Here is a 20,566-nt window from a genome sequence, read left to right as displayed (position 1 = left end):
CCTCCGAGTCACGGATGACCCTCTCTAGCGCCAAGTTGAATAGGAGACAAGCAAGCCCATCTCGCTGACGCAGGCCTTTTGCTGGTAGCAAAGGACTCTGAGAGTTTTCCATCCACCTTTACCTGCCATGTGACGTTGATCATGGTCATTCTAACAAGCCTGATCAGTTTTGGCCGGGATTCCAAATGAGCTCATGGTCTCGTAGAGTTTTACCCTGGCTATGCTATCATATGCGGCCTGGAAATCTATGAAGAGATGGTACGTATTCATCTGCTGTTCAGCCATCTTCTCCAAGATATGCCGCATGGTGAAGTTCTGGTCAGAATACTCGATTCTGCCAAATGAAAAACGGCTTTCCGCACATTGATGCTGCTTTTCTTCTTTCTTCTATATCCCTTTACGCTCCTTTCCGGTCACCTACGTGAGAGACCTTCACTTCCTTCCAGGATGATTCTTTTCTCAGAGTGCAAGTAGCTTTTAATAGCTCTTTGAATAGCAAGTCCCTGTTGTTTTTTTGAGTTGGTTCTTAATTTAAATTTTTGATGTTATTTTGTCCAGAAAACTGAATTTAATATGTGGCTGGTTGGAGTCAACTGACGCCTCTTCGATCATGTTGTTGGGACTTGACAAGTTTCGTGCTCCATAGTTAATGTATTAACTTTAGAGACTCAAACCGAGGCGGATTTAACCCTTCTGAGACCCTATGCGGGAATGGTGTTCGTGGAAGGCCCTGTAATTCAACATCCTGTGACCGGGAGCAAACACGAATTGAAGGCCTTTGGCGGAATGTACATCGGGGCCCATCAGTATCAAAACCAAAGTGATGAAGGGAGGGGAATCTCTCGAGGAAGTTATCATGGTCCCTTCCATCCGCCCATAGTTACAAAAATCAATTCGTTTTGGGCTTCACCTCAATCCTTTCGAGCCTAGGATGCGGCCGCTAAGTCCGCAGTTATAGGAAGATCCGCCTCTGCGGATCGGCGGAATATAAATCGCTTTAAATAAATGAACAAACTCTGATGTAATTTCACATGGTGATAATAAAACATTGTTTTGCTATATCACCAGAGACTTTATCGAAAACATCATTATTTGAAGATGAGTTACATATCGGTAGGAGTTCGAAATATAAGAATTCTATAAATTACTGTTGAAGTTTATTGACATCCTTGAACTCTGTAGTTATGTATATTCAAGAAAATGCGGTATCTTGTGCCACTTTTTTGAAATCATCTGTCAAATGAGTTCTATGTATAAATGACCATTTCGTGATATCAAATGAAACCTTTTCAAAATTATGATCTATTGTACATGATTTACATTTGAGAAATCATAAAAATAGAAACTAATTAAAAGACAACATTATACACTTGAAAATACCCTATACAAAGCATGAAATAATACAAGCATCACCCGCATGACCGTTCTGATCATATAGTTGAGCCAATTAATGGCACTCCGCCAACTTCACGGTAGTCAAAACATTTCTTTCCCTCCTTCCATCGGTTCATTATGCAACAACATCCCCCAAAACGAGAACCATTCCGGGCAGATGAAAACACGATAAGCGAAGAGAATGATACCAACGACAGCAAAAAAGTGCACTACCATCCCGATATGTCGCTGGGCCATATGTTTCACCTTTCACACATGAGATGCACACTGACAAGCACAGAGGAGTCCAAAAAAAAACTGTGTCTGTTTATCATCAATGACACTCCATCTGCACTCTGGCTCGACACGGGAGCATGGAACGCCCCCGTCTCCTCCACGAAAACTTTGCCATAAACGTCCTTTGGTACGGAACCAGTTTGCAGATCGCTGCCGTTCTGCTGTGACCGGTTTGGTTGTATTGCTTGGTGTGTATTTTTCTTCTTTTTCTTCTGTCTTCACTTGCCGAAAATGGTCCGGCGGCCCATAACAGCATAACAGACCCGAACAGAACTGTGGCATAATTGAGTGGAAAAGATAACATTTCGGTGTGGAAAGACATTTCGCGCATGCTGGTACGGCAAGCAACTACTGAGCGACTGAAGCGACGGCATGTGATGGCAGTCGTATTCGAAAAAAGAAAAAAATTTACCAACGGGATGGAAAACATACACACAGAATGTGAGTTTGGCAAGCAAAAAACAAAAAAAATGCGATCGTATTGCTTATCTAAATTAAAAACATTCATAAAACCAGTCACCAGACTTGTTGTCGGACGGTTAACGCTTGCTCGGAAGATGACGGTTAACAGCATCGCGCAATCATCATCATCATTCGCGAGACGTTTGTCGCTGCTGTCGTCATCGTGTTTCCCGGGGGCCTTTTGGGGGGATATCGGGTTTTTGGTGGTGGTATTTGCATTTTTTGGTAATAATTTCCTCCATCACCAGCTCTTGCGCTTGCTCGCACTCCCTTCGGCACGCATAACACTCTTCCACCGGTTGCGCCATTTTGTGTTGCTCGATAATGAGATTTTTTGTTGTGGCCGTTCCGGCCTCTGTAGGTCTCCCCGGCACAAGACAGCAAACAAGATGAGGACCGATGGGGTGGAAAACATTTGGGCGAGAATCGAGTTTAAGCTTGCCTTTATCGATGGTGTGTACGGCAGGATCTTCAGAACACTTCGGAGCGCAAGAGGGCCCCGAACACGACAGGCTGTGTTGTGTTGGTGAACATCGCCGTCCGCGAATCAATTAACCTTCCGAAATGGCTCATTCTAAAGTTGAGCCTCCACATATAAAATGGTTTGCTGCTGCTGGTGCTGCTCCCCCTTTTTAAAACGTACGGGGAGATCCGATAGGATCGACAATTCACGAGCCGCCCGAGAACTCCGCAGGCAGACATTCAGCTCTATTTTTTATGGTGCTTCCTTAAAGCATAATAAAGCTCTTTTAAATTGAATCGTGCTGCGTCATGGTGAATGAGTGGTGTATTCCTGGTTGCCAAAGTATTCGCTAAATGTTACCCTAAATTGTTTGATGAGTCAGTCAAAACAAGCTTCATTGCATTAGGGAGGCGTCATAGAGCAGTTGGAGCCTTTTCAGCTGATTTTCCTTGCTTGTGTGTGCCAATGATGTCAATTACATTACGAGCGTACAGAATTATTTAAATTGTTTCTTTTGCATCAACATAAAGCTGATGGAGCTTGGACGAAATACTGAGTAAGGAATAGCTAATCTCTTGTAATTCACAATATTGTAAACACTTTCGATTAGTGCTACAAATTGAACTCGTGTGATGATAAAACATAATTAATATTGCCTCAGGTTTATACATCTCCCCACTGTAAATAATCAGTTACGAATCAATATTTACACAACGCAAGCTTTAAAACTCCATTAAAAGGCCCAAGAGTGACGCGATCGTCATTAACCAGCCAGTTTTATCTCTTGTGCCCTCCCCCAGAAAATGAACCTCAACGCATCAAACATGCGATGTTGCAAAACACACTGTCTCGTCTACTGCTTTAATACCGGACGACCCTGCATCGATACAGCCCGCCTTCAGCCAGCCAGGCCCAGTATACGTACTACACTACACACCGGCCTGAACGCGAAAAGCTCAATTATAGTAATTATGTGCAAAAAAGGGGACCAACATTATGCAACAATTCTTCCCCAGATAGCACAGGGATACCTGCCGATACCCGATACTCCATCATGAGGCGGTTCCTTGTACACTTTATGACGGATCTTACCGCAGGATGCATCGTGACGGCCAAATGTACCGCTTTTGGATGCGGCACAGCAGCCCCTTTGGACGTAAATGTATTCCAACCATTGTGTCCCGTGTGTCTGGCGGCGAAGAAGATATGATGGCGGTTTTTGGTCCCTCAATCGCTAAATTTCAAGGCTTGTTTTTCTGTAGAGCGGCTTTATGCAAAACACCAAAACTATCGGCTTACTTTCGATATCTATTCTTTAAGAGAATCGAATACTAATCATAATATAGAGAAAGGGATGTTGTTGGTAAATGATATTATATATTACATGCGCAAATAAATAACGGCCGTTTTTTCATAAGTTTATTTTTACTCGTGACCTTTTTATTTGTAGAAATTGGGTCAATCAAAGTATTGGCCATTATCATTTATTACTTTCTTCCACCTTTCGGGTAAATTGCGGATTCTTCTTCGGAAAAATTAGACGTTTTTCGACGCAATCCAAGTATCCATCCAATTCTGGATCTGTTCATAGGAGGAGAACTGCTGGTCAGCCAATCCATGTGCCATGGATCGGAACAGATGGAATTCTGATGGTGCCCGATCCGGTTAATACGGTGGGTGTGGTAAAACATCCCATTTGAAACATCCCAATGCCCTACGAGTTACACCAAGCACGACTGCAAGTTGTTCTAGCGTTTGGCAGTGATTTTCATCCTGTAAAGCCGTCAATTCTTCGTCGGCGAACGTTTTGGGCCTTCCTCCACGGCGAAATCACCGCTTCAAAAGCATCAAAATCAATCCCGACATCTTGTTATGCTTAGAGCAGCATCACCGTAAACACGGCTGCAGTTTTCTTCGCTCGAAACGAAAACAAAAACACCTCCCGCATATGGCGCTAAATCAGACATTTTCAAGAACTAGGACCTTTTACTCGCACGAAATAATCACTAATCTGTTTACACAGTTTGATTATGTCATTCCCGAACTTGATTTATGACGTTTGCAAACGTCAAAATCGCGCCACAGTCCACAGTGGCCCCATCGATTTCAAAACGGACGTTATTTATTTGCGGACCTACTAATACTATGCAAGCTATTGAAGTTGAGGTGGCAATTTTCCTAGCTGCTGTCGCAAAGCATAACTACCCAGATTGTTTTTTACAATACAAATCCTTGTTTGGGATCTTCTTATCATGGACAAGTATCGCACTCTGTGTGCCTTACTGCAACATTGTCGTTGGATTTTCTTCTCAAGTACCTCTATAAACCAGAGAGAACGGCATCGTAATCGAAAGTGGTTTTTGTAGATTGCTTACGTCCGCCAGGGTGCAATAGGAGAAGGATTCGATGTAACTCGAAACATCCCGTTCAAGTCAAAGATTATCTGTAAGGAAAAACTGGCTTATCGCACTGTTTGAGCCACAATCACGGTAAAGAGAAGACATATAAAAAAGAATAAACATACGATGGATTGAGACTAAGGGAATATTTTACGTTTTGTGGTCAAAAATTAAAATTAAAAATTAATAAATAAAATTAAACTTATGCAAATATTGACTATTATGATAATTGTTCCCATTGAATGTAACTTAGTCAAACATAGAAGGTATCAAACCGACACATCTAACTACGTACCGCACGGAATTGAACCCTGTCAATCCATTCGCATGCAAAACCATCTAGGTTGATAGTGGTGCAGGGCCGGAACCGCTTCAAAGCCTCTAGGCGTACGGTTGATACCAACACAAACAGCCGGGGCCTTTACTTGACGGTTTGTTGACAAAACTTTTGCTGCACGTCTGCGTCAATGGTAAAACAACGCGGCGTACAAGCGTACGTTATCGCCCATCATCCGGGCAGCGGTGATAACTTCTGACATATTCAGCCCGCAACATCCGCATCTGACGGTGATGCCCCGAGAGAGTGCGGCCGATTTGCACTCCAGTTTCTGCCGGCATGGTAGTTTGCAAAGATGTAGGCTTTTTTCTTTTGCTTGGCCCGCCAACACTGAAGACAGAAAGTGCAAGGAGATTTGGTAGAAGAGTTCTTAATTATACAAAACAAAAAAAATCGGTGTAGATAAGGCAACGCGAATATACATAAGAGAACATGCTTAATTAAACAATTCAACAAAAAGTGGATGCGTTTTAAGAATACGAAGTTTGACAATTTAATAATTAAAAATAAAACAGAAGATTAAATTAATGAGACTCTAATGGTACGAAAAATGGAACAAGAATTGAGAAACAATCCCATAGTCACAGTATTAGACACTAGTCTAACTTTTGGCAAAAAAATATCTGCAGTTGTGTTAGTTAGAGCATAAAGCCCTTTTAGACACAACGAGTTCTCAGTTGAGGCTTCAACTCCCAGATAGAAAAATTGAATTTACAATTTTTCATACAATTCTTGCTTCAACGTGCGAAAAATTTGATGTATATTTAATAATGTATATTTTGACTCGATTTATACCCAATTCAACCATGGAAAGAAACTAGATGGGATAACTGCAATATTTAAATAAAAAATCTGTTTTGATATCTAGCTAGTTAGAGCTTGGAAAAACAGCCCTCCAACAAAATCTAGCGTGACAAATCGTTTTTTTTTTTTTAATTTTAAGGGTTTTATCCATTCACAGTTTAGAGAAAGCAGTCCTTCATCGACACAGCTATCAAGATATTAAATTCTTCTTCATTGTGCGGCCCTCATGTTCATATACACATCTCAAAGAAATTTGATCTTGAGAATTTGATGACTTCCTATCAAATTCTGTTATTAAAATACTACTTATTATTAACTACTTATTAAAATACTACTTCTTCATGCCCGCCATGTAGGGGCTTACTAGACTTATTAAAATCGCGTTGGATAGTCAGGTTCTCACTCCGGTGAGGACTAACGATCCGGATGGATTTTTAACTTCGGTCCTACCGTGTGCAGACCTACGCCGCTGTCGTCTCCACCACCGAATCGCCCTTGCTTACTTGCTTCAAATGGAAAAAAATCTTTAATTGAGAACATGCTCTAAAACATTAGCTTTTAGGTTAGGTTTTTAGCTACAAAAGCTTTAGCTGACAAAACAAAGTAATTCACGTCGTTGCATCGTCAAACAACTCGGACTAAAAATCCTTATTTTGATTATCAAATGGAAAAAATGATGTTTTCTTCTGCAGACTTCAACAATTAATACCATTTTTTACCATTAATACCAATTAATACCACCATGTTATAATTTTTAAATAAATGAATAAAAAAACAGCTTCCCCATCCCAACGCACGGTACGATCCCGTGGATGAACCGGTACCAAACATATTTTGCTCCCGAAAATCGACAACCATCCATTTATAACTGCCCGTTCTTTGTCTTTGACCGTTTCCTTATTATGTGGTGCAGTTTCAGCGTGGTTTCGTACGCTATTTCCCAATTTTTTTCATTAATCTTTCCATCATGCTACGGCAGAAAGATTGCTTTGGTCTTCGGCTGTTTTGTTCCGCCTCCTTTACATTCTCAAGGTTGAAAAATGATCGTACAGCAGCACCCAGGCAGCCCTAAAGCGATAGGGAATCGGTGCCGCTCGGTGCCTACATTATAACCGGTTGCATCATCTTCATCAACATTATCGTCCACACCGTCGTAATCAGCCGGTGCTGCTGCTGGTGGCTGGGCTGCGGTTTAAGTGATGGATCGACACATTGTTGCTTCAATTTCGTTCCACAACGCCACCCATCCTCTCCGTCGTCTGTGGATGGCCGGAACTCTTGAAAAATGCACTTTTCAATGAGCCCACCACTTATCGGACGTTCGTTAAGAGCCGTCGCCAAAAATCTGCTGCCCATCCGGAGTGGCCGATCAAAAATTGGCCCTCCTTGGTTCGCATTTACAAATTCACATTGCCGTTGAGTAACGAACCGATTCATTGTCCTTTGGAGTAACATCGTGGACATGGATCACCTCGTATTATGTAGCAAAAACGGGGGAATGTTGTGCAGCAAACCGGTAGACAATTCCCTGAATGGAATGTCATCGTCCTGCCATGTCGTCCTTTCTCCGAGTACGGACCGGCACCGAACACTGGTTCTTGCCTGCAAACCTGAAATTTAGTTCCAATTGTGCAGCATCCCAAAAGGTGCCCAGAATTGGACAAAAATCACCGTTCCGTGCACCCAGTCACATTGCCGTACGCAGCACAAACTCGGCGATCGAGAGGACAGGGCGGGCTTTGTTTTAATTTTGCCAACGTTCTTTCTCGCTGTACAACGAAAATTTTCAGAAACCTTCTCGTCTCGGTGTGCGTCGTCCCTTATACTTACTACAGCGCTGTACGTGTCGACAAATCATGCGATCGAATAATGAAAAAAAAAACGCAGCTCTCTTCGGTTTACAAAAACCTTAAACTGCGAACCAACGAAACCTTGTCCACCCTGGGCCTCCTTCTCCTCCTTTTCCAAAGGACCCATCTACCCATCCGCGAATTCACAAAACTGGATCCTGGAGGTCCAATCTTCTCGGACCGGTTCGTACGAAAAAATATCGGTTTACTTAACCATGTTCGCTTCGCGGTTTCTTTGCCCCGTTGGCAATCTCACCGGGGCCCCATATCCAAGGTTCGGTGGCACGTTTTGGCAATTTTCATGCTGAATTCTTAGACTTCTTTTCTGCGCACGGTTCGATTCTCCAAAGTTCGTGCGTGTGTACATATGTGTGTGTGTGTGTTTTTTTTTTACAATTTACGAACGTAAACAAGTTAGCATTTGCGACGTTTGCTTGTCGCGTTATTTATTTTAAGCAGTTGTTATTGGTGAATTTTGAACTTTTTGGTTTGGTTTTGTTTTCGTGGATTGTTACCACCATTTATACGATCGTCCTGATCGGTTACCCCCTTTCGAGCCCGTTGCATGGAATAACTGAACGTGAATCGGGTTTTTTTCCCCACAAATTATCTGCGAGTATTTACCGATGCGTCAACCAAGAATGGAACAGGTTTGAAAAGACATCCGACCCGGCATTGATGCGAAACGGTGATGGTAACGGGCGGGTATGGGCAGTAACCATTCAATTCATTAATAACATGTCAACAGCCGACGGACAGCCCACTACTGGGAGGCTCTCGTTCGCCAGTGGCTACACATTGAATGATGAAACACTACGCGCTGTGTGACGTTTCAAGCATTCCGGATCTCCTGGGAGTTTGGCTGTGCTGTGATTGTATCCTTGTATTATGTGCAGTCGGACAATTGAGGCGAACATTTCTTGCATTCCCAATTCAACGATGCAGACGATTTGAACGATTGAGAAATCTATTAAGAAAGTACAAGATTTTGATATAATGAATAATGTTAAAGAGTCCCTAATATTCTGCAAACATGCTACTGGCCAATACTCCGTTTGCAGAAGCCATTATGGTAGCCATTTCCATTTACAGAGTCTCGATCACTCACTGAAGCTTTCAAAAAATGTGTAATTTTAGGTAAATTTGTGAAGATATTACAAATATCAGATGGATGTCGAATAGAAGGTGCGGTAATGCGTCAGCGACACTGGTCTTCACACGGCAGAACCGAGGTTCAATTCCCATCCAAACCGTTCCCTTTTAGTGGGAGCTACGACCAACCAACTACGTGGTATGATCAATAAGTTAAATTAGTCTATCAGCTCGTATTATTTCATTAGAACAAGGAAAATACGGCCATGCCGTCCTTCTCGAATTAAAGAAAATAATATACTTTATACAATATCCTTCATTTAATTCCTGTCATACCCTCCTGCCATAGATTGAAAACGCTTTGCCAATAGTAGCTTTACCAACTCAATAAACACTAAATAAATAAATTTCCACCATATCTGCATAGACGACTCCGTTCACCAGGAATCAGCCAGCTGTGAAATCCATTCCTCCAGAGACAACTGCGCCATCAAACCATTTTCTCTACCGAAGCAATATTCATCCCGCCAAGTCGCCGACGATGGACTACAGACAGAAGACCAACCGACCGTCATCTTCACCGACAGTGCCAGTGTTATGGCCGCCTTGGAACATGGCACCTCCAAAGACCCGCACACTCAGCTCCTTGACGCGATACCTGCATCCACGAAAAACGTTTTTTAATGAATTCTAGGGTATTCCGGAATCAACGGAAACAAAAAAGTGGACCGTCAGGCGAACAGAAGCACTGATTGCCGAGATGCCATCCGCTTTACCAGCCATCCATCACAACACTGGAACACCACCTGGCACAATCTAGACCTCAGCAATAAACTCCGCCCTATCAAGCACAACACCTTTTCATGGGAAGTTACGAATGGGAAGACGAATCCAGCCACCATCAACGAGTCCTCTCCCTCCTTCAATTAGGACATACAAGCCTGACCCATTGCTACATCCTCAATAACTCCAGTCCTTCAATCTGCAGCTTCTCTGGCGTTGACATCACTGTCCGCCACATCCTCACCGATTGGCAGACACCTGCCAACTAGACACCAATTACGCAACAATTCTATCCCCAAAAAAAACGGCATCAGAACCACCTTATTAGATATTTACGCATCAGCAATTTATATAGAGAAAATTGAGCAACAATTTTCAATAATGGATGAGTCACATCCGCAATAGTTTTGTTTTAGTATTAACCACTTTTTATAAGCAGTAGTGCGACGAATGTAGTCTCAGAGACTCAACGCCTCTATAAATAAACGAAAACAGTTCCGATCATACTACAGATTATTCCGGATATAGTATGGAAAGACAATTTGCAAGGCCTCTTATACATGATATCAGGTTCGACAATAGTCTACTTATTAACCTGTGTTTGAGTTACATTTTTTTTATTTTTAAGACTGAGCACATCTCTTATCAATCAGTGCGATCAGAATAAGTTCTACGTCTCCTATGCTACGACTCTGCTCTGATCACTTCAATGTCAGAAGGTTTATGTCTGCCATTAATAACCTCAAAGCAGGAAATTTAGTCCTGGGTACCATAAACTGTCAAATCTGTTTTGATACTCGCCAAGCCAATTTTTTCAAAGAAGATCCTTTACTCTATAATCAACTACATGCCGATATAGTTCAAAAGCTAACCTCGGTATGCAAAACATGATTTCTCCCCCGGCACCGAGAGAAATCGTCTTCAGACAGCAACAGCGTGAAGATGAACAACACGCATTTTCAATGCCACATCCACCCAGCCCCGTTCTTGACCTGGTTCTCACCATGACGAAATTTCATATTCCATCCAACACATTTTCAACGAATGAAAACTTCTTCCGTTAACGGTTGACCCTCGACCGATAGCACGTAGAAGCAACCGCCCCTCGATGGATGGAATCCTCGTGTAAGCGCCCTTCAAAAAGCTTCTGCCTGCTGCTGCTGCTGGAAAGTGAAAACCCATCCACCTTGCCCAACGGCAGCGTCTTCAGCAGGCCGTACTGCTCCGAGTTGCGCCACCGCCTAACCGCTAGTACGCAAAGTGCGCAGACACGTCGAAACCGAACAGCCTTCGTACAATAAAAACGAAATTAAATAACGCCCGTCCGAAACGAGAGGCGAATGGTTAGAGTGCGGAGGACTACTACGCACCGTACCGAATGCTTCTCTGCGCCTAATAATAATGCTGCAAACTCTTCGTAGACGAGCGTTCCAATTTTATTGCGTAGACAACCAAAAAAAAAAAAAAGCTACCCTTTGCTGGTGCGTGGCCGGACGGGTCCTGCACTCTTGGCAACTCGACCATTATATTTATAGATTAGGCTCGTAGATCAAATCGCGCAGGTAACTGCGTCCGAGGGCGAACAAATGGCCCCCCCTTTTTTTTTGCTTTCCAACTGACGTGGCGGGTTCAGGCGCGGGTCGCGCACGGATCGAGACCCCTATAATTTTTGTTTTTGGAGGTCCATGAGTGGCTCGGTCTATGAGTAGTCTAGGACCATTACCAACCCGTTGGCAGCTATTTGTTTGTGCCAAACGTAACGTATTGAACAAAATTCACCCTCCAATGTGCCGACTTAGTCCTTAGACTGCTGGAGGTTCTTCGCAGTGTCTAGACCTTCTGCCAAAGGAACCCTGGCCGTACGGGCCCCGTGTGTGGGTTCGTCGGCTACGTGACTTCGCACTCAAACGAATGCCGTCCCCTCCGAAAATTGAACGCGTATCGGCGATTCGTAAAACCCCAATTTTTGTTTGTTTCATCTCCCGGGCCCCGATCGTTTAACCGCGACAAAACCCCCGACCCTTCCTGCCTGTGCTCCGTTCCCACATACGGAGCCCAGGCCCGGGTCTTAGCTATCTTATCGTGCAAGAAGAAAACCATGGCAAACCCATTCACATACCATGTCTCCAAGTGGATTTTAGTGTGTGGATTTTCTTTTTTTTTTTGTAGTTGTTTCTTCTCATTTTCTGTATTTCGTTTGCTTTTATTTGACCACATTTTCGCGGACGCATGGACGGGACGGAATGGGTTGAAAATTCATTTCATTTTGTTTTCACCGTCTGGTACCGTCGTGCGAGTTAGTAGTTTTTTTTTCTTTCTTTCTTTTAGTTTTCAACGTGGCCGTTGTTGCGTTGAATCGTGCGCCGAAAACTGAAATTTTAAATTGAATATCGCACACATTGTGCAAGAGACGAGGCACGAATGGTGTGCGAACCTGCCTGCCCGAAGGGGAAAGGTGCAGCTGAAAATAACAGCAGCCGCAAAAAAAAAAGTGTTTATGAATAAATTAACCTTGAATCGTACGACACGAAGAAGCAAAAAGCAACCCCGCCGACCGAAAAATTGGGCAAAACTAAAGCTTGTCGATGGTGAAAAAAGAGAGCCTACGATCGCGCATATTGACCGGACGGATCGCTCGATTGGGAAAGCAAGGCGCGCATGTATATTATTAATCCATGGGAATGATCTTTTGAGCGAGCTTAGTTTGTTAATGTTGAAACTGTATTTTAATCAAAAGATATTTTTTAACCAGCAATAGAATCTCTTTCTTTAAAACAAATTCAACGCAATTTTTGTGATCCACCTAGCTGCAATAATACTGGTTAATAATATATGGTTTAATCAGCCATGCCATCTAAATCAAACCTCAACCGGCAAACGAATTTTAGCAACAGAGCAAACGAAGCCAGCAGACGTACCCTTTTTTTATTGGGAACCGAATTCATACCAAATCGAACGCAAACCGCCACAACCAAAGAGGCCAAACCGCCCCAGTAAGGGGTTCGAAGCGTCCATGAAATTAAGCTGGCATATAAATTGAACAGCGATAGGAACCTATCAGCCGTTATCGGCTACGTTTACCGTCGTTTGCCACACAGAACAAGCTGGCAAGCAGCTACAGCGAAAAATCGTTTATGGGTGGAAATCAATTTAGGATCAATTATTTCAAGAATCCCTAAGAACAATTTTATTATGAAGAATTAATTTTTGTTAGGATTTTTAACGCATCCCTAGATAACCGAAATTTATACGATGAAACTCTAATATCGAGTACTTTATTCTCCAAATGTTACAAATGCACCATGTGTGTCAAGTGTGACATTAGCAAGCCATTTTCTAGTCGAAACCTGAACCTCGAGTGATGCATAATCAGTGACCTAAACGCCCCAATATCTACCAACGGTGAATTATGCACGAATTCAAAATTATTACATTATGATAGTGAATGCAAATTCGTACCGTTTGCCGATCGTCCTTAAAGGTTGCGTTTCATCATCTCGTTCAAGGCCAAGCTTGGCGTGTCAAGGGTGTGTGCCAGAGCGACTTATTTATATACATAAAGGACACATATTTTCATTAATGTCGCATCGACCGCCAAACCATCAAACAAAGAGAGGATAATATTTGAACGTGTATAATCATGACCCGTTGCCATGCGTTGGTATAATATGCATGAAATTATCATACATAATTTATATTCTCACACACACCTGTGGTCCGAAACAGAATGTCACACAATGCAATAGTTATAATAGGCACGATAGATTCGCTGCAATCTAGAAAATACCGGACAATCGTACGCTGTCGGTCAAGTGGTGTAGCCAATCGTCTTATCGACAAACGCACCTAAAAGGCAGCCTTCTACACAGGACTACCAACCACAGCAGCAACTTAGCGATGGGAAATGAATTGTATCAGTTTGTTGTAGTACAACGCACAGGAACAGGGGCCGCACCGGTACAGCACAAGCACGTGGAAGCGCGCATCGCGCATGTCTCACGTACGACCGAGCAATCCGGGGGGAACGGTTCGTGACTTACAGGAAGAACGTTACTACCAGTGGCCTATCGACGACGACGACGACGCACCCGGTCGGTACCGCAATCGGTCTTTGGCCTCGCGAATCGCGAGAGCAAGGGCAAGGCATGACAATTGGGCCCATGTTCGCGGGGTTCTTTTTTATTTTGCGTATCTAATCGGCTGTTCTTCAAACGCACCCGTCAGCCTCCGGTCGGGGGGTGTTAATTTAAATGTACTGCTCTACCGGACGGCCCAACATGACTACCCATCTCTCCGAGGGGCATGTAGCGGAGAGGAGAATTTGAAACAATAAATGTGGGGCATGTGTTTACATATTTGCAATATCTGGTGCGTTTACATGATAAGAATCCGCGGCACGCCCTGCATTCACTGGCCGGTTTGCCGGTTCCACTGTTTGTGCAAAGACAACGGGCGCGCCGCCGCCAACTACATCTCTGCGCGAAGAAGCTCAACGAAGATGGACGTGCGGCTGACAGTTTGTTACAGGCCACTTGCAGATTGCTTGTCGGATTGGGGAAGGGTGATTGTGTTGTCATGCGTACACGTATCGGACAGTGCTGGCGCTTCTGATTGGCGTCCTTGTATATTGTTTTTTGTTGTTGTGGGTGATGATCAACTAAAAGAGATGTAATTAAATAATATTTTGTTTCGATTACTTCGGTAGGACAATTCGAAAGTATCTTATACAGGGTTTACATCCATATAATGCAACTGTAGACTCACTTAGGAGAATGTTGGGAATAGAGAGTGGAATATTGCAAGTCCGTTGTGGAAGTTTGCAACCATATAGGGGAATATTGCATTTACTGAGTTGATATTTACAACTCTACTGTGGAACTTTAAGAAGCAGTAATTAGAACTATTATTACAAACAATTTTTGCGACAAAATCCGCTCAGAGTGAAGACTGATTATTCAACTACGTGGTATCGGCATGTGTAGTAAACCATTCGATGGAAAGTGCGTGACCTAGAAGGTCCTTAAGCCAACAAGAAGGACCGTTGTGCTGTACAGTCGTTGTGCTGTAAACATAATAATGAAATTTGTTTTATTTCGCCGGGTTTTGCAGAAGAACTCCAAACGCTCGACCGAAAATTTATAGCAAATTAAAAAGTTCTTCATTGGAGGTGCAAATTTCCCCCAGTTGAAAACGATACAATAATGCGATCTAACTATAAAGCGATACAATCGATTTGAAAATTTAGACTGAGTGATTTAATGGTTCCATTCTATGGATGTAAACCCTGTAATACTTTGTTACATATTCTACCACTAAACAACGCGATGTAGAGCGTCTTCTTCATCCTGAAAGAAGGTTTCCCATTGAATAGCACACCACACATCGTTGACTTCTTCCACACACTCCCTTGTTGCCACACAAATGATAAGAAAAACCCTTCGGGAGGGTTTCGCCTCTATCAACTCGCAACTGCCAGCAGCGACCATCGCATCACATACGCTGCCATTTGTGCACACGCTGCTAGTATGACCTGAAAATGTCCAGTACGCGCCTAGTCACGGCCCCGTTGTATAACAAGCGAGTTAATGACGCGACCCCACTGATAAGCGTACCAAACCGTACTGTGTGTGTGCGTGTGTCCCCCACCACAGAGCGGACCACAAAGCCTGTTCACGGTTTGATCTGGCAAAAGCGCGAGCGAAGACTGGCGCGTTCGGACCCATCCGTCCGAAAGATAAGCGTAAGTTTGTTTAAGTTTTGTAACCGTTCAACGTTCTCGCAGACGGGACCGGAACGGGTCGGCACAATCAACGGCGCAGCCAGCGTACCGTAAAGGTTCTGCGGCGGAATTTTTCGTTCCGGTTTTTCTGCGACCACTTTCGAAGCTGCGCTGGATGTTTTTTTTTTTTCAAAAAATTGAGAAAGATTTTGTTTATTTCTTTCTTACTGTACAAATCATTGCTGCGTCGTTGGTAAAAAGCAAGGCCACAACATATTTTTTTAAAGTCTAAAACTTCCTAATAAGAAGCCGCTTTTCTTTTTTGGTTTGACAGGATTATTTGATTGATGGTAAGCATGTTTCATTGAAACATGTGTCAGTTGTTTGTTTTTAAAAGTCATGGGAAGCAATTCTAGAAGATAGTAACAACACGGGGGTTCAAAGGGTCAACTGTAATCAGCGATAATGCAGGATGGAAGTGCATCGGAGGTATTAATCATTCGGTTTTCGTCATTTCCCAGTGCGGGTTCCTATCGCACGGAGGGTTAGATTAGAAAAGTAAGTAACATTTGCCATAAAAAAAATTGTAGAACAAGAAAGAAGGATTTTACTTGCCCGGGGCTTCACTACTGCTGCTAACGTGATAACAATTCCCAGAATAAGAATAAATCTCGCCCCTTGCACATCGTTAGCTTGCTCTAAAACTGTTCGATCAAGTGCCTCATAAAACAAAACCGGTCGGCACTTAAAATTAAATGCGAATTAATTGTTTTCAACAAAAACTCAGCACCTGAAACAGATCAATTGCCCATTTTTATTGCTAACAAATTTAACAGCTTTGTAGTAAATCATCTCAACACTTCCAGCCGTTAACGGACTGTCGTAAACTTCAAACCAAGCGGATTTAGGTTGCAACAAAAATTTGCGTTATTTTGTCTCAACATTTTTCGCTCGGGGCGCAGAATGTGCGGAAGGCTCTAAAACACATCAAGGGGTAAAGCGGCTCCAACCTAACCGAGGCATCTATTCGGCTGTTTTTGTTTACAAAACATTCAAAGCCCAATCGGAAAGGATGCCTTCAGTTCCAGGAAAGCAGTCAGTGATTTGGAAGCTGTGCCGCGAATTTGAAACAATGGGTTTAAAACTAAACCAAGCGAAAAAAAAACTAAAATACATTATCCAACAAATTCTGCGCATATAGATTAAGTTTCCCGAGAAAGAAACTCAAACAACATGCTTACCTTACGTGGACGTTCCGAAGGAATCTTACGCCGGTTGCGTCGTTCCAATGTACGATGTTTCGATGGCCTAAAGGCACATCGGAAACAGGACACAACCTACAAGAAGAGAACGGAAAACAAAAAGGAAGAAAACAAACGAAACTGAGTTAAGAATTATATAAACGAAACGAGTAACAACAGATGAAAAACAACAGTATCAAAAAGAAGTGTAAGAAAAATTTAAACAAGTTGCAGGAAGAAAGTATACACAAGACAAGAACATTGAAAGAAAACAGTAAAACAAAAAACCGAGAGAGAGAAAGATTTAAAAAAAAACCTTACCAAATTTCAGAATCATAAAATCCTACCATCGGCCGTCTCCGAAAGTATTCCGGGTGCCGTACGTGGTCGTGCAGGACGAAACGACCAAAGAACAAGGTGCGGCGGGTATGGGTAGAAAGAATCCTTTTTCCCACTTTAGAAACTTGTTTCAATGCGTGGTTGTTGCCTTTTTCGTTTCCTCTCCCATACATTCATCCTTCCCTTTTGGGCGATTCTCTTTTCTGGTGTTCCTTCTTGGGGTTCCGATTACATGCATCCCTTAAGATGGTTAAGTTCTGCTTCGGAGCCTTGTGTGTTTTGGGCTTGAGTGTTTTTATCTTTTTACTCGCCCGCACACTGTACCTTCTTCGGTTGGGTTGGTGTCGCCTGTATCCTGGCAATGTTGTGCTGTGCGTGGAATGCCCGAAAAGGAAGCGATAACTGAAGAAAAGCTCTACGCTCACTACAATTCCTCTGGTACGATTTGATCAGCAGGCGATGTACATAAGAACCTTTCATCCAAGAGTAACCGCCCAGGGGTCCAGGGATTGGGATCGGGATTTTTTTATGTAATCTCCCCCCCCCCCCCTGCTTCCAATTCGAACGGTTCTGGAACAGGGATTCATCAGTGGTTCCGTCGTGCTGATGTTTGTCCCGAGATCATCTGATCTCTTTCATCGTTCGTCACGGTTATGCAAACGAGTGGCGCGATCAGGGATTTCGGGATATGGGCCAACGAGATCCTCTGCGAAATCCGCTCACATCGTCGTGCTCTTTCTATATGTTCCTTTTTTTACTCTCCCCCACAACCGAAGATTCTGTAGAGTCCTGCCGAAGAAACGAACAGGTAGAATGTATTTAAGGTTGGGTTTTTTTTAAATATATTTTGGTAAAAAAAACTGATCGATAAGTAATGAGCAACAAGAAGAAAATTCATTTAGCAATAGGGCAAAAAGTCTGCCCCGAAGACCAGAACCGGGGCAGCCGCTTTTGCCAATCATCAGGTGCCTTAAAATACAAATCGGAGCACTGTGAGGTAATCGTTTTGGGATAGGGACAATCATCCCCTAGTTGATCAGGTACACTGCACTGGACGAGAAAATAGTTTCGAATATTACCTATGGCCGTTTAGTAACTACAAAAAATGTCATTTGTCAGGTGTCAACAGTGGTTACAAAAAAAAATACATTACAATGTGACAGGTAGACGCAAAAATGGGAATCCCAAAGAGGGTGGGATTCAGGCTTTACAAATCGGTTATGCAAAAAATAGTTTCAAACCGAGATAAATATTAAGTTCAAGAATTTATAAACTCACATTGATGTAGTCAGGATCGCCGTCTTCGAAACCTTAATTCTCGATCCTCAATGTCAAATAATGCCGGATCTTGTCTCATAACTTCATGATTCTGGTATCCATACTCTGCTGCACTTGATCGTTTCTATTATTTAAGCAATCCTCAGTTTTTATCCGACAACCTGTCCCCGTCCGCACATTATACCGACCCGGAAGAAGATTCTCCTGGACACTCTAATTATTTTGCCAATTGTCATCCACAAACCCTAGCCTAGCCGACTCGTCCAACACTCTTCAGCCTGCACAATTCGCACGATGGATACGGATGTGCCGGAACGTCAATTGCTGGTAAGAAATTTCATCAAACTTCCAGCGTGAAGAGAAGAAGAAGAAGAAAAATGCACATAATTGCACACGCACGCATCGCCAATCGTACGATAAAGTAAAACACCCGCGAGCAGGAAAACGCACTACGTAAAATCCAAACAAAGAACCAATTGCACCAACACATCCGAACGTAACGAGGAACCGCGAAGCAAACACACACACACTCAATTCTATCGGCTGGCAGGGGAAATAACTTATGCACTATCTTTTTCACACACGCTCACGAAAGACGCTATTCTCTTTCTTTCTCTCTCTCTCTCTTTCCAACCGCTGATCTTTGTGCGCTTGTGAATGCGTGTGTGCTCGACACTTGTTTTGTTTGTTTCTTCCAATTCCTCTTCCTTTTCATTTCATTTTCATTTCAACTGACGCACTCTTGTCACCGTTTATAGCGTCTACTTCACTACTACGCATCATCCATGTGCGGCGTAAAAAACGCTTCTAAACGTTGCAAAACACACTAAAACTGCACAGTTTTCTTCCTCGAACGGTCCCAATTTGTATAAGAAACCATTATTTATACTTTTTTAGTCCGAATTTTACACTTTTACACAGCAAAAAGCGTTTTTTCGAGCACCGCAAAATTAGCTCGAAACTCACCCGCTTCAGCAGGTTGCACACACGCTCAACCACCGCGCTTTACTTACGCTCTCTCTCTCTCACACACACCGATCTGCGCGCACACCGTCTCTCACTCGCTCGCTCGTTCCCTCTCTCGCTCTGTGGGTACGTGCAGCACCGTGCGCTGTGGCAGTGTGCGTGCGGCAGCGAACGATTCCAACGCAGTGCGAGCCACCAAGTGTGATCGCTTCCAACACAGGGGCACAGAATTGAAACGAGCGGCGTCCAGTGCAGATCGTAGTCGGACTTTGCGCAGCGGTTGCGAACAAGTTCCGGAGAACCTTAAGTTGAAACTGCAGGCAGAGAGGCCCACGACACGCGATACACCGCGGCCGCCAGTACGAAGTGTGTGGCAAAAATCAAACCGGTGAAGGTAGTAATCGAAATCTATAAACACATCAGCGGAGTTTTCGGTGAAACGTTGACGCGCGCGCGGATACACTGTTTTGCAGAAGTTTCGCGATTTGTAGTAGCGTTGCGGTCCGTTTCGTTGTAAAGCCTTAGGAGCGGGCAACCATTCTGGTGAATTGATCTCGCAATGTAAGTAATCACTCCCCGGACCTGGAACGGAAAATTACCGATGTTCAGTGTGCACCCGTGATCAGAGAGCAGTGTTTGAATCTAACCTTTTTTTTCTTCCGTCATTTTCTTATCTCGTTCCAGTGATTAGTAGGGGTGAGTTCGAGGATTTTTCTCGATCAAGTCATCGCGAGGGATTTTTTTGGCACAAAAGAACATTCTAGCTTTCCGGGTGTTTAGTAGGATAGTGTTGGCAAAAGTGAAATATTGTAGTGTTCCGAATCGGTGTGGTTGTGCGTAAAAGCGCCGCGATCCCACAATCTCTGCCTCGAGAAACCATTTTTGATTCTGTGTTGGAACACAAAAAAGCAAAATCCTATCGTGCCCCCGGGTTTTTCACTTGGCCATCCATCCTGTGTTTTTTCGGTAATCTGTAAAGAGTGCACCGTGTACTCAAAACACATCCTCGCCGAGTCGGTCCTGTAAAAGGCTGATCCCAGTTCGAATACTCGACGCTAAGAACGAGAAAGAGCCCCCTCTTCAACGACAACACTGGTACGAGCCCCGGTTTCAAGAACTGCAAAGTTGCACACGAAAAAACAAGTCATCAACGCGCTTCAAA

At 43.3% G+C, this 20,566-nt stretch overlaps 2 protein-coding genes across 2 annotated transcripts in view; both read right to left on the bottom strand.

Annotated features, from left to right (window-relative positions):
- LOC126567469 (cytochrome P450 6g1-like) overlaps positions 1–20,566 on the bottom strand; it is a 243,540-nt gene that overhangs the window by 83,970 nt on the left and 139,004 nt on the right. The gene's annotated exons all lie outside the window — the stretch shown is intronic.
- Positions 1–20,566, bottom strand: part of LOC126556500 (uncharacterized) — a 518,397-nt gene that overhangs the window by 363,137 nt on the left and 134,694 nt on the right. The gene's annotated exons all lie outside the window — the stretch shown is intronic.

Source organism: Anopheles maculipalpis, chromosome 2RL, assembly GCF_943734695.1.
Source record: "Anopheles maculipalpis chromosome 2RL, idAnoMacuDA_375_x, whole genome shotgun sequence".
In the NCBI taxonomy this organism is placed as follows: Eukaryota; Metazoa; Arthropoda; class Insecta; order Diptera; family Culicidae; genus Anopheles; species Anopheles maculipalpis.
Note: the sequence above shows the minus strand (reverse complement) of the source record. Positions and strands in the feature narration are given on the sequence as shown.